This window comes from Quercus robur, chromosome 9 (genome assembly GCF_932294415.1).
Source record: "Quercus robur chromosome 9, dhQueRobu3.1, whole genome shotgun sequence".
Lineage (NCBI taxonomy): Eukaryota > Viridiplantae > Streptophyta > Magnoliopsida > Fagales > Fagaceae > Quercus > Quercus robur.
This window is the reverse complement of record NC_065542.1, coordinates 32,903,796-32,916,227: the sequence shown is the minus strand read 5'-3', so window position 1 is coordinate 32,916,227 and position 12,432 is coordinate 32,903,796.

Here is a 12,432-nt window from a genome sequence, read left to right as displayed (position 1 = left end):
AATTGTTTTCTTTTAGTCATTCCTATCTTATTGTATTTTGTCTTCGTGCATCATCTTTTTTCTTTATTAGGATACATTTGGTATACTGAATGAAGATTATAACAGAAATTGTAATCTTTATTACTAGTAATAAAATGTGTTGTAATGTAATAACTAAACTTATTCATTAGTTTGATTATGAGTTATAACATTAGAATGAAATTTAACATTTATTTTAGAAAATATCTTTTTAAATTTATGATCCATTTATATCTTTTTATTCTTTTTTCTCATGATTTCCATGACACCTATGTACTTATGTAACTATTCATCAAAGATACCTATTTTTTTTTGATGTGAAATACAGCTAAAACTTTATTAATCAATAGAATTGGCCAATACATCCTGGTTGAGAGCTTGTTCAAGGAAGCAAGGAATCTCTTCAACCCAAACAGAAAAATCAGTAATGCCTAAAGCATGTCTAGCTAGTAAATGTGCTGGTCTATTGCCCTTGCGACCAATATGGGCAAAATTCACACTACGGAAACTATGAGCAACACTCATGGAACTATAGACCAGCGCAGCCATAGATAAAGGTGGAGGAGAAGAGTCCCTGAGAGCATTAACCAGTGACAAAGAATCAGACTCTAGCGTGAAGTCCTGGATAGACATGTCTCTGGCAAATTGAAGACCCATCTCAACCGCCTTAGCTTCAACCTCAATGGCACCTAGAGGAGCTTCAATCTTTTTACTATAGGCTCCGATCAGCTGGCCTGCATCATCTCGAATTATAATCCCCACCCCTGCCATTTTCTGCTCTTTGAACACAGCCCCATCCACATTTATTTTGTAGCGATCTGGAGAGGGAGGCGTCCACACTGCTGCCCCAGCTGGCTTCTTCAAATCCGTGACATGTATACAAGCCTGGTAAGCGCACAAATACTCCAACGCATCATGCACTAAAGATTGGCTTGACTTTTTCGCACCACCATTCCTGCATTCATTCCGGTTCGACCACAATGCCCAGGCAATGACCATCAGTTTTTCCACCCGTCTGTGATCCCACTGAACTATCATCACCACATACCAGAGCAAGTCCATGAACGACCCAAAATGGCAACTCCCAAAGTCCTGAAACAGAGCGGAACTGTGCCATATCTCAGCAGCACGTTGACACCGCCAGAACAGGTGAGCTGAAGACTCTTCCTCCATGCGACACTCCTCACAAACACTGTCCAACAACACTTTGCGCTTGACCAGATTCTGTTTCGTGGGTAAAACATCTTTGCATGCCCTCCAAGCGAAGTGGCGAATCTTGTGTGGAACATTATAGCACCATAGACGCTTCCAAAAACTTCTTAACTGACTACCATCAGACACGCCACCCGCCGGTACTTTTAAACTCATATCCATGGCCAACTTATATGCACTACGGACACTAAAGAGTCCATTGTGTGTTACAGCCCAGACTTGCTTATCCGCTGGCAAGTTCGCACTTAGAGCAATACTACAAATTAAGTCAGCTTCATGAGGGAGGAAGACTTGCCGCACCAACTCAGTATTCCAAGAACCAGAAGCTTCGTCAATAAGAGTTGCAACCCGAGAGTCCTCAGGTAGTCTTGAGATAGGAGAAACAACCTTATACGTTGAGGGGGATGGCACCCATTTATCTTTCCAAATTCTTATGCTATGACCATTCCCCACCAGCCACCTTTTGCCATTCCGGACAATTGCTTGAGCCGCCAAAATACTCCTCCAGGCGAATGAAGGATTTTTTCCAAGGCATGCATCCACAAATTCACACCTAGGAAAATATTTGGCCTTAAAAACCCTATATAATAGGGAATCATTCCCACACTGGAGTCGCCACCCTTGTTTAGCCAACATGGCCAAATTAAATTCCTTCAATTGTTTGAAGCCCATTCCCCCACAAGCCTTTGGAGCACAAAGTTTCTCCCAACTAATCCATGCCATTTTCCTCTCCTCTTTACATTGCCCCCACCAAAAATTCCTAATAATACTAGTCATCTCATCACAAAGGGAATCAGGAATTTTAAAGCAACTCATAGTATACGTCGGAATAGCTTGGGCTACTGCTTTTATCAAAACTTCCTTCCCGGCTTTAGACAATAGCTTTTCTTTCCACCCAGCCAGTTTTTTGGCCAGTTTTGTTTTGACTTCCTTGAAGGTATTCTTCTTATTTCTTCCTACCAAAGAAGGGAGGCCCAGATACTTCTCATGCTGCCGAATGACTTGAGCACCAAATCGCTCTCTAATCTCTTCCTGGATCTCCTGTACTGTGTTAGGGCTGAAAAACAGAGAAGTTTTGGCACGATTCAGCTGTTGGCCCGAAGCTTGCTCATACGTTCTCAGTACTTTCTGGAGGGCTTCACATTCTTCAATAGTGGCTTTGCAAAAAATTAAACTATCATCTGCAAAGAACAAATGAGATAGACAAGGGCCACCCCTACACACAGAAACACCTTCCAGCAAACCATCAGCTGTAGCTTTTTTAATCAACGCAGAAAGGCCTTCTGCACAAATCAAAAATAAATATGGGGAGAGTGGATCACCTTGGCGAAGTCCTCTGGAAGGAATAATATGGCCACTAGGTTTACCATTGACCCGTACAGCATAAGTGACAGAAGAGATGCATTGCATCATCAGGCTCCTCCATCTTAAATGAAACCCCAATTTCTCCATTATCTTCTCTAAGCATGCCCATTCCACCTTGTCATATGCCTTGCTCATGTCTAACTTGAGAGCCATCTCACCTTTAGCTCCTGATTTCTTCAAATTAATCTGGTGCATTGCCTCAAAAGCTACTAACACATTATCAGTAATCAATCTACCATTCACAAAAGCACTCTGGGTATCACTGATAATAGATGGGAGGATTTTTTTAAGTCTATTGGCTAGGGTCTTAGATGCCAGTTTGTAAATAACATTACAGAGACTTATTGGTCTATACTCAGTAACTCTTTTTGGTGAATCAGTTTTAGGAACCAAGACAATATGTGTTTCATTAAATTTTGGCGGGATAATGCCTAAATTAAGGAAATCCAATACTGTCTTAGTTACTACACCACCTACAGTAGACCAGAATTTTTGGAAAAAAAGAGGGGGCATACCATCCGGACCTGGGGCTTTTAAAGGATACATCTGCTTTAGGGCTTTGTGCACTTCACCTGCCTAGAACTCCTTCACCAGCATGGAATTCATTGATTGAGTCACTCTAGGTTGAATGGCCTCCAGAATTTCAGTGAAATCTGATGGTGCTGAGGAAGTGAACAACTCAGAATAGTAGTCAATAAACGTCTTCTCGATCTCCCCTTGGTCTACCCGCCACACCTCATTAGCATCTAAAACCCCCTCAATTAAGTTCTTCTGAAACCTTGCTGAGGCTTTAGCATGGAAGAAGCGGGTATTTCTGTCACCCTCCTGAAACCAGTTCAACCGAGCCCTCTGTTTCCACATGGCATCTTCTTTGTCAAGCCAACAATTCAATTCCACTCTAGTATCTCTTAGATCTTTTATAACCATAGGTGATGAAGCTTGCATCTCCAACCCCTCTAGGCGTTTTTGTAAGCCAGCTATCTTCTTCCCCACATGCCCATACTCACTTACATTCCAAACCTCCAGTTTATTTCTGCATGATTCCAGACAAGATAAGATAGGAAAATTAGAAGCCATGCACATCCCTTCCTCCCATGCCTCAGTCACCACTTTCTCACATCTCTCATCTTTCAACCACATAGACTCAAATCTAAATAATTTCTTGTGCTTCTGGTATTTTTTCTTTGAGAATAGATGCAGCAAAAGAGGATTATGATCAGATACAGAAGATGACTTATGATGAAGCTTAGCATTAGGGAAAAGAGAATGCCAATCTGTAGAAGCTAAGGCCCTATCCAACCGTTCCCTGATCTGAGTGCCATCCCTTTTTTGATACAACCAAGTGAATTTAGGACCCACAAAGCCAACCTCCTTAAGCCCACAAAAGTTAATAGAAGCATTAAACCTGGCCATTTGCTGTACTGGCCTAGAAGCCCCTCCCTCCTTCTCTGCTTGACACCTGATTTCGTTAAAATCTCCAATCACAAGCCATGGCAACTGTGAACTATCCCTTAAGGAATTAAGTGATCTCCATGAATCCATCCTTAGTGCAGTCTCAGGATGACCATAGAAACCTGACAAATGCCAACATCCAATTCTTTCACCCCCCTCAATCAAAGCATCAATAAAGAATAGCGAAGAATCCAGAACATCCACTTTGATATCAGATTTCCAAAATAGAGCTAACCCTCCCTTCAAACCATCACTAGGAACAATAAAACTATCTTTAAACCCACATTGATTACGCACAATTTTTACCCACTCTTCATTCGATTTTGTTTCCATCAAGAACACCAGATTGGGATCTTCTAACCTAATAACCTTTTTCAAGGCGTTAACTGTCTGAGGGTTCCCAAGCCCTCGACAGTTCCAACTTAGGAGACTCATTGGACCCGGCGGGGTTGCCCAGCAACCTCCGCCGATCCCAGGTGTGTAGCAAACAAGATACTGAGCCTTTTTGTCTCATCATCCACTTTCTGCTTCTTTTCAACTTCAATCACATCCTCCTCCGTACTACCCCCCCTCTACCGCTTTTCTTTTTGGGCCTAAAATCACCTCATTCTCCACCTGCATCTGGTTATTATGGTGATTACAAGGGAGCCTAGTCCACGTACCTTTTTTATTACTCGTAGTAAGTTCAGTTCCAACACCCCTGGCTGCAACAGATGACCCTTTGGCGGCTTGTTTACCTTGAACTGATTTCACCTTTGGTTTCTTCTCAGACTTATCATTCCACCCCATAGAAAACTCCAAGTGACCTACACTAGGCTGCACATTAGTGGGGACAATTTCATGCCCCACAGTTTCGGACTCCCTTACCAACTCCCCAGAACCATGCATCCCCTCCGGACCCACCACCTCCCCTTCCTTTCCTTTAATGCCACGGATTACCTCAGCAACCAACGCATTCGAAGGAAAGACATCACCCGCTAACTCCCTGTCTAATTCCTCAATCACCGTTTCAAAATCTGCTGCATTATGTGAAACATTTGAACCACCATGCAACTCGGACGGTACACCAGCCACCTCCCTTATCACATTATCATTCCTGGGTTGCTCGGTCAACATGCTTGACTTACCAAGGTCCACGCGTTCCACTTGGGTTTCCTGAAGCAGTGGCGCTGCAGGTTGATGAACAAGCCCACTTGAAACCCCCATTCCACCCCTATCGGCCTGTTGATCCGTGCCTCTAACCGGTTCTGATTCATACCCCTTCACTTCAACGACCTGTCTCTTGGCTGGACTGAATAACGAAGCTTTAATCCAGTGTCCATATTGTTGACGGTCCAGCGGCAGAGTACCGTTGCTCTTCAGCCATAGTTCGCAGTCCTTATCATCATGTGACAACATCCCACACCAAAAACATATATTGGGTAATCTCTCATACTGAAAAGAGACCCAACCTTCTAGATTATCCTCAAAATTTACCTTCCTTCCTCTGCATAAGGGACGAGATACATCAACCCAGACTCTAACTCGCATAAAAGTTCCTCCCCTCATCTCGGATTCGTCTCTCGACACAACCACCTCTCCAATTGATTCACCGATTTCAATGGCTGTCTCTGGGGTCATAAACTTATATGGCAAATCATGGATTTGGATCCAAAATTTCACCCTGTTAAACACAACCTCCTTTATCGGTTTATTACCTTCAAACCGCTTTAGCACTACTAAATGGCGATCATAAGACCACGGTTCTCCAAGCAGAACTTTTACAGCATCCACCTCCTGTTCAAACGTAAATAGCAGTATATTCTCTCCCACATTAGTAATCTGGAAACTCGCCTTTGTGCGCCAAATAGGTCGAAACGTGCGTGCCACTGCATCAATATTTAGAGCCCTCTTCGTAAAGAATTTTGCTGCTAAGACACACTCCGGCCTCTGGTTTTTCTTCGACAATACTACTTTCTTCCCTTCCCATTCCGAGAGTGATAAGTTATCACACTTAGCCATAAGGTCTTCCATTATCAGTCACACCACTGAAACTCCAGTCAACGTAGAAAGAAACAGAACCAAACCCTACTAGTAACAGAGTACTACAGGGTAACAACCGGCCCTACTAGTAGCAAAGTACTATAGGGAAAATACCACGTCTTTCTCGAAGAGAAAGGCAACAGCACTACTACAGCCTAGGTTTGGGGAGGCGGCGAGATCCCTAACCCTAGACCGAGAACAATCCATCAAAGATACCTATTGTACTAATTGTTTTCTTTTAGTCATTCCTATCTTATTGTATTTTGTCTTCGTGCATTATCTTTTTTCTATATAAAGGTACGTTTGGTATACTGAATGGGGATTATGACAGGAATTGTAATATTTATTATTAGTAATAAAGTGTGTTGTAATGTAATAACTAAACATATTCATTAGTTTAGTTGTAAGTTATAATATTAGAATGAAACTTAACATTTATTTTAGAAAATATCTTACTCATACAATTATATCTCCTTAAAAATTGTTATTTTTAAATTTAAGAAAGATATGTGTTATTTTTATGATTTTTTATTTTTATAATTGTTAGATGTATATGGAAAGTTTGTTTATTTGGAAATATATTAAGTTTTGGAATTATTGCACATACTAAGGAATAACTAATACAATCTTTTAAAGAGGAATAATTATTTCTCATTTTGAAGAATATCTATTCATAAGGAATTACTATTCCTTATAATAAAAACATAATCAAACTAAAGAATGATTAAACCATATGAATAATTATTACATTACAACGCCTATTATAGTCCACCAAACATGCCTAAGAGATGCAATTCATTTCTAAAATAAAGCAACATTATAAATATATATATAGCTTTCTTATTCAGTATAGTCTATCTCATGGTGCTTGTGTTATTGGTTTTTTTAGGTAACCAATTTGCATTCATTTTAAGCTTCCTCGGTTCACCAATAATTGAGCTTTTTTTTAATTTTATTTTTAGAATCAATAATTGAGATTTGAGATACCAGGTTTAGGTAATTAGTAAGTGACAAACTCCTTCTCAAAAAAAAAAAAAAAAAGTGACAAACTCAGCAGAAAAAATCATACTATATAATAATAGGTAAAATTAGTAAGGTCTAACATGAGGCGAAGAAGATTTTTTTTAAAAAAAACCTTAAAAGTCAACATAATTATAATTTACAGATAGGAATTCCAAACTACTTGGTTACTTGAAATGAGATAAAAATTTGTTTTCTATGCAAGATTAATATATCTTGGGTAAGGATTAAATATATAATTTTTGTTTGATAAAAGGATTAAATATATAATGGACAAAGTTTGGCTATAAACTTAGTTGTAGTTTTAGGCTAAAACTTCCTTTAAAAAAAAAATTAACATTGCTATATAATTTGAAAATCTAACAATTGGATTGTATGTTCTTTATGCTCTTAACACACATATCAAATTTTGTGTTAATCGGATGTTATTTACTATATGATTCATAAACTTATTTTTTATGCATAATTTTAGACTACAAAAACCTGTAATTTAAATAATTGATTGATGATATAACTATTTATCTTTGCTCTCCTGAAAATTTTTCAAGCATAGAGGATATTATAACAAGATAATGTAATGTAATGGTGAAATTGTCTAAATTCACATCCAATAAAAAGATATTTAGTAAAATTGTAGTTCTAAGTTATAATCAAGTTTGTAACCAAACTTTGTTTATTAGAATCCTGCATTTATATATATATGCCATTTTATTTTGAATAATAAAGTATGGTCTATAAAATCAAATTTTGAACCTGCGTTTATGGGATATCGAAATATCCATGGAGGGATTAAGATTAATTAGACTAGAGATATCATTATAATCGTCCTTGACCTCACTGTGAGACATTGGTTGTATGCAACCGATGTAATATAAGATAATTCTTGCTCACCATAGCCTTTTCTTCCTCATATATAGTCTCTTCATTAAATATATATATATATATCTCATTATTATATGCCACACCTCTTCTGCCTTTGTAATTGCTATTTGCTGCCTCCAGGCTCCAACTACACAAACCTCTTTGACTGCATTCTCCATTCTCCATGCCATGCTAGCTAGTGCTACCTTAAAAACCTCTAGAAATTAAATTATTAGTCAGAGTATAATGATACGGTATTCCATTCATACATGAAAGATTAATCCAACCACATAAATTTAATTAAACGACCCATTATTCGCTGAGAGGAAAGAGATCCGCATCGCTCTACTTTTAGAGTATTGAATAATCATTTCACTCAATCATGCCTGCCAGTTTTACAGTTGAGATTCTTCAAGAATGGCGTCTGCTTGCATGGGGGCCGTACAATAATTAAATGGCTCTCTCCTTTTAGGAAGAGTAATGCTGGAATCTGTGGAGTGGAGGACGTATATTAAGGACGATTAGGGTTAAAAGTGCGATTTAGTTTTTTTTTTTTAATAGAGAAATGCGAATAAGTTGAACCTGTTTAATTATTGGCATATATCACTGACGATCTTGCTAGTTTAATTGATGGTGTCAAGAGTTTAGCCAAAAAAAAAACAATTGATGGTGTCAAGAAAAAGACTAAAAACCAATATTCGGACCGACAACCAGGTCATCATTGATATAACAGTTACCCAATCAAGTTTGGTTTTTTCATTTTTCTCAAAAAAAAAAAAGTTTGGTTTTTTCATATTATACAATCTCAATTGCCAGCCTTATCCGATATAGCTTTTTCTTATTCACTGTATTAATGGTCTTGTAGTTCAATGATAACATTACCGGCTTTTTCATTTCCAATTATTTTTGATGATGCCAAAATCGTCAGTTGGGTCCCTCGTTCAATCCGAAGCATTAAACGACCTTATAGAACCTGCAAGATAAATGAGAGATAGATCGAAAAGACCACCGGGTTGTGCCCGGTAGGGGAGCCTCCGATGTTTAAATTAGTACCAACCCATTTTCATGGGTTGGTACTAATTTAAACATCGGAGGCTCCCCTACCGGGCACAACCCGGTGGTCTTTTCGATCTATCTCTCATTTATCTTGCAGGTTCTATACGGTCGTTTAATGCTTCGGATTGAACGAGGGACCCAACTGACGATTTTGGCATCATCAATTTTAACCATCAAATTACGAGATTAAAAAAAAAAAAAAAGTGAAAACATCATTTTGATCCCTACATTTTGGGGTCTCGGTCAATTTGGTCCCTACATTCTAGTAGTAGTCAATTTGGTTCCTATTATTTTTAAGTTGGAGTCAATTTGGTCTCTACCGTTAACTTACTAATGAAAAATGCCTACGTGGCAAATGTTTTGTCTTGTTGGCGTACATGTGGCTAATATAATAATATATAATTATATATTTAAATATTTAAAAAGCCACCTAAGCATTTTAATTTTTTTTAAATCCATTTAAGAAAAAAACTGAAAGATTAACTGGAAAATGGATGGTATAAAAAAAAAAAAAAAAAAAAAAAAAAAAAAAAAAAACTGGAAAATGGAAAGTACAAAAATAAAGAAAATTATTTTTTTAATCTTTAATTTCTTAGCTTAGATACAAAACACAATATCCAACAATGCAACAATACAACAATCTGAAACCAAACATTCCAGTAGCACTTTGTTTTATTTTCTTCTTCGCCTGTCTCTCACACATAGAAGCAAAAATCCAAATCTATTTTTCCAATAACCATGGCTGAGCATGGTGGAGCAAGAGGGGACATTGGTGGCTTCATGCGAGGATTCGACATCAGATGCCCAAGGGGATTTGTGGACGTGAAGTACGCTGCCGTGGATGACATGAGGAGAAGAAGTAGGTCTCATCCATTCCGATAACTCACTGGAACATATCTACCTCCACTCACTTTGGGATGGGTGATTGGGATTCGATATTAGCGAACAAATCTAGGCCTTGTGGTTTTGAATGCACTATTTGATTATAAATGGCAAAACCAATTTCTGGTGGTTGAGGGGTTTTGGTCTTGGGTGGTTGAGTTTTTCTACCTTCAATGGTTTGGATATTGATGGTGGCTATAAATGGTTAAATATGGGGTATTGATAGTTGTGTGAAGTTGCTAGGAAAATAGATAAACAGAGAAGAATATGAAAGAAAATTGAGTCTGTGTGATTATTGTTTAGTTTTAGATTGTTGAGTTGCTAGGAATAGTGTTTGGAAGCTAAGAAAAGTTTTTGAGAATACAAAAGAAAATAAAAGAAATTGAGGATTTTTATAAAAAATAATATATTTTTTTCTTTCAATTAATCTTTTCTTTTTTTTTTGTTTGACATGGATTTTTAAAAAATTAAAATGCTTAGGTGGCTTTTTAAATATTTAAATATATAATTATATATTATTATATTAGCCATGTGTGCGCCAACAAGACAAACCATTTGCCACGTAGGCATTTTCCGTTAGTAAGGTAACAGTAGGGACCAAATTGACTGTTACTAAAATATAGGGACCAAATTGACCATGACTCCAAAAATGTAGGGACCAAAATGGTGTTTTCACCAAAAAAAGATGTCACTGTAGTTATTCATAGTAGAGTAATGCATTCAAGCAAGGTAAATAAATGAGAATCCTACTTGATATTGAGATACTTAAGAGTTTTTGAATACCCTCAATTTGTTATTATTATTTTTTTTATACAAGATATAATTTTATTTTAGCATAATTTATGTATATACGTATGTGAAACTCTCGATCTCTTAGAGACTTGAACCTAAGCCCTTGTCCTCCCACACTCCTCAAGCACTTGTATTTAAAGAGTGATCATCACACCAAATGTACGTGGTGGTAAAAAAAAAAAAATGATAAAAGTTATCTAACATATTTTAATTAATATGTTGAACATGTCACGACCACTTGAAATAAATTCAATGGTTATGTAAGCATTTCATATTAACTAATTCTAATTTAAACCCATCACTGAAATTATTTTTTTATCTACCAATAACAGTCAATAATAATTAATTTGCCACTTAGGATTTGTTATGAAAAATGTTGTAGACGTAACATTTTTTTTAATTTGATAAAAAAATATTATTTTATTTATTTGCTAATTTTGGGCTTATTTAATACTATTACAATGGAAAGATAATTCTATTGGTTAAAATTTGAGGGCCTTTTTACCTATACCGTTGGTTAAAAATAACCCTATTTAATTGGTCTTTTCACCTTTTGGTTTGAAAAAAATATCATTTTATTCGTTCTCCTATACTGTTGAGCCCTCTATTCGTATCTCTCTCCATGACCTTATCTGGTTAGTTATTACTATTAGTCCTTAATTATTATTATTATTTTGCTTTTGTTTTTAATACTAAAATAGTGAGTATGCTAAAAGGTATGAAGAATAGAGAAAGGTGTGGTGTAAGGTCATACAATTAATAAGAGATTAATGAGATAATAGCAAAATTAAGTTAATGTGAACTTTTGGGTAATAGTAAAAAAAAAAACATAATGAAAAGAGGTAAAAAAAAGACTAAATGCAAACCCGCATGCACTCCTGTATGAGGTCTTTACTTTTTTTTATATATATATATAGTCTAACGGTTGTTCTTCCTCTTCTTCCAAAAAAAAAAAAAAAAAATCCAATCGGTCAACTAATTTCTCAATTTTCTCTCTCTACACTCTCTGTGTCTAACCAACTCTCTCCCTCTACCGTTCTCGTCCTCTTTCTCTGCACGGACTATCACTCAGCCTCTTTCAATTTTCAAATTGTTTTTTGGTTTTTATATATATATTTTCACCAATTGGGCTTCAAATGGTGTAACGATTGTAAAAATGTATTCATGGCATAAGTTTAGGTAGAGACTTTTCCAACATGGAAGAACATCTTTATTTGTAAGACTTAACTTTCTCTCAGTTTCTACTTTTATATATAATATTAGATATTGATTTTGTAGTGTTTGAAAATTTATTGGCCTTTTAGTATACCCTATGCAAAAAATCTTTTATTTTCTTAACTTTTGGGGTTAATTTTTAATTTCTGGTATAGAATTTTATGCATGAGAATATATTTATAAATAAAATTCCTTTTGATAACTAAACTTTCGTCGGAGTAAGTTATTTTGGAAACGTACCTTTTTTGACAAAATACTAGTTTTAAAATGTGTGTTTTGAAAACACGATTTTCAACATCCTTACGGCAAAGTGCTCTCTCACATCACATGTTACTTGATCTTTGAACCAACTGTTTTCTATCCAGATATTCCCTCTATAAAGCCTATAGAATCCTTTTCACCCAAAATATGATATATGATCCCTAACCAGGTAAGCATACGTATTACGTACGGTATTAGCTGCTGAAACTTCTTTCCTTTCAGCTTCATCAGAACATCTAATCTAAGAATCCCAATTTTCCAGATAAGGTACCTACT